Source organism: Pinus tabuliformis, chromosome 2_2, assembly GCF_031772625.1.
Source record: "Pinus tabuliformis cultivar Carrire ecotype Pingquan chromosome 2_2, CPIR1, whole genome shotgun sequence".
In the NCBI taxonomy this organism is placed as follows: Eukaryota; Viridiplantae; Streptophyta; class Pinopsida; order Pinales; family Pinaceae; genus Pinus; species Pinus tabuliformis.
Window position 1 is genome coordinate 984,128,793 of NC_142300.1, and position 3,394 is coordinate 984,132,186.

Consider the following 3,394-nt stretch of genomic DNA (forward strand, 5'->3'; position numbering starts at 1 on the left):
TTTTAAACCATTCACCACCAGATTGGGCATTGTATCTAGAGTTAACTCTATGAGATTATGCTTAAAAAAAACTATGAGATTATGCTTAAAAAAACTATTTTTGACCAGATAATAGATTATGTATTCTTCAACATAATGTAAATTGTCGCTGCAATTGCTTATTAGTTTTGTTCGTTCGCTTCTTGATTTAACAAGCTGTGAGGTTTTCTATTGAATCCATGCACATGGCTATGCTTTCGCTAAAGAGAAGGTTAAAAAGGAAGGTTATCACAGATACTTATACAGATGAGTCTAGAGGTAAAGTTTGGCAACTCATTTCAGGTGGCCAGGAACTTCTGTCAGCCAACCCTGGAATTTATCAACTTCTCTTATCCACGGAAATATCTGATTCATTGGAGAATCTCATTATGAAAGACATACATCGCACTTTGCCATCACAAGAATTATTTCAAACAATAGAAGGGCCTGGACAGAGATCTCTGCATAATCTGTTGAAGGCCTATGCTGTGTATGACACAGATGTGGGGTATACACAGGGGATGAATTTCATAGCTGCCATCATTCTGCTTCACATGAAGGAGGAAGACGCCTTTTGGGTTATGGTGGCACTGCTCAAAGGAACTGTGAATATGCCAATCCGGGGTTTGTATTTGGAAGGTTTGCCTTTGCTACAGGATTACCTGAATGAGTTTGCAATGCTGGTGAATGAGCAGCTGCCTGAACTGGGTCGGCATTTTGAGGAGCAGATGATCACACCTTGCATGTATGCCAGGGGATGGTTTATGACTCTGTTTTCTGCATATTTGCCTTTTCCCTTCACTCTTAGGATCTGAGATGCATTGTTCTCTGAGGGCCTGCAAAAGACTCTTTTCATAGTGGGCTTGGCACTGCTAAAGCACTTTGAAGATGATTTGTTGAATTTGTCTTTTGAAGAATTGTTACAGTTCCTACTGCACCTGCCTGAGGAGATCAATTTGGATCTGGATTTGCTGTTGCTGCCAATTGCTAAAGTACCCACATCGGAGAAGCACAATTATTGGGAGGAGCAAAAACTTGCATGGAGAAGTCTGCTGTGAAATCTGAACGTTGGGAAGCAATGTTGGTGAAACACATCCCACTGTTATTTATCAGGAACATAAATTTGCATGAAAAAGCTTTGAGCCTGCTTTTCGTTTGTGTTGTTTTATTTTTCAAAACCTGTCGGGCGAGTGCTTTAGCAGCCCACCGGTTAATTTGTGCGCTCCTGCCATTGCACTGAATCTATCTTACTGTTTATATTTACCTTTAAACAAAATTCATGTCTGGTTTGCATGTATCGTGTAATATCATCACGGTATTTTTCAATTATTAAAACAAAATTAAAATGATTTCTCGTATTTATTCTGCGTTTTTTGGTTGGCAATTTTATGATTACGGAGTTTACATTGTAATAGTATGGAATAGTGAAAGAATGGAATGTCTTTTTTATTTTACATGTAAATAAACTTTATATATATAGTTTATAATGTATTGTAAAACATAAATAATATTAAAGATATTGTTATTTCTAAGTTCAAAGAAAAAATGTAGTGTGAGAAAGATTTAATGGCTAAAATAAAATGAAGTGATTATAAGAAGATTATCAACCCCATCCTAGAAGATTAAAAGTATCTCTCTATTTTAACTAGCTTAAAGAAGAAAATTAATGTAGCAAAGATTAGAACGAATTCTCATGAGCTTCATAGTCGTTAGGCAGTTCCTAAAACGCCATGGATGGAAAGGATCTGCCATATATGTGAGAATATGAACATCGAAGATGAAAACCACTTCCTCTTAGAGTGCCCCGCGTACAACCACATTAGATTTCAGTTTCACAATCTTTGTTACAATACCGACCTTCCTAGCCTTTTACAATGTCAAAATTATAGTGAGCTCGGGAGGCTTCTCTCCAAGCTTTTTGAGAATAGGAATAAAATCTTAAATCAAAATAAATAATTTGTTTCTTTAGGTCCGATAGACCAATGTTTGGTCTTAACGGATGTTAACCATCATCATCATCAATTAAAATAAATTTATAATTTTATTAAATAATTATTGTAAATATAGCATTTTTTTAATGTATTATATTGGTGTTTTTATTAAAAACAAATTTAATTTTAAAATATAAATAAATCATTTTTATTTTTATAATTGTAAATAAAATTGCTATTTAAATTTAATGTATGATTCATATATATTTACATATATTAAAGGGGTAAAAATGTTTTTAATTTTTTCATTTTAAATGAACTTACAGAAAATTAAATTTTTGTAGTAAATGATGTGGAATTACTATTGCTTTTTGTAGCAAGTTTGAATTTTAAAATTGTCTAATATTCATGTGTTTCACTTTTCAATTTGTTGCTTGTACCAGGCTGAAGAGGGCTCTCTCCAAAGGATCACAGCCAAAAGGGTTGGATAGATTAGGGTTCTAGGCTAGATATAAAGTGCAGAGGGTTGTTTGATTTAATTTTGATTGGGGTAGTCACTAGATGAGTGAATTAAGTCAGAGAGTGAACTAGGTCAGGGCAAAAGAGAATCATAATTGCAGACATCTGATGGGGGAAGGTAGGCAAGTTACTTTAATACATTGTAGTATAGTGATGAAATGGTTTAGACAGGTGAGGTACTAAAAAGAGCATGAAAATCATGACTTCTTTTTAAACTAAAGAAATAAAACAAATTAGGATGATTTTCCCAAAAGAGAGCATAAAAGAGGAATTTTACTTATCACATCTTGAAAATCAAACATATTTAAAGTGAAATGGATCATGAAAGGTGCAAAACATTCACATATATGTAACTAAAGAGGAAACAATATCAAAATACCATGCCACAAGAATCCCACTAAAATAGCTGTAACTCATCCAGTATATTTCATGCCAAAGTTTGAAACACTAATACAACATCCAATAGAGTCCAACCCATAGAAAGACTGAAAAATTACATGATATAGGCCTCAAACCAACTCATCCTAGCCTCAGGGGTCAAATCCATGAGAGGAGGAGCGGTTAAAACAAAAACTGAACTGCTAACTAGAGTGTAGGGTGGTCAACGTGACTCATCCCTAACTTAAGAAAACTAATTCATTACAAGCCATGGAGGTCATTTACCTAATTTATTTACCCTAGGTAATAGTAAAAACATAATAATGACATAAACCACAACAATAACATTAGTAAAACAATGATTTCCCATAGGTAGAAACCAATTTTGGAGAGAAACAGTGAAAAACTCGGCTAACTGTCAAACACATAACACCATCTTCGAGTTGACTTTTACGTGCCTTCATGATGTCCAAATTTAGCCCAAGATAACACATTGGAAAGCTTATCCTGTCTAGTTTCCAAAAATTCCCTTGTTTTTCAAAATGTGC

The 3,394-nt window shown here is 34.2% G+C and overlaps 1 pseudogene; it reads left to right on the forward strand.

Annotated features, from left to right (window-relative positions):
* The first annotated feature begins 224 nt into the window (after positions 1 to 224).
* Positions 225 to 1,076, forward strand: LOC149196605 (uncharacterized; annotated as a pseudogene).
* Positions 1,077 to 3,394: the final 2,318 nt, after the last annotated feature.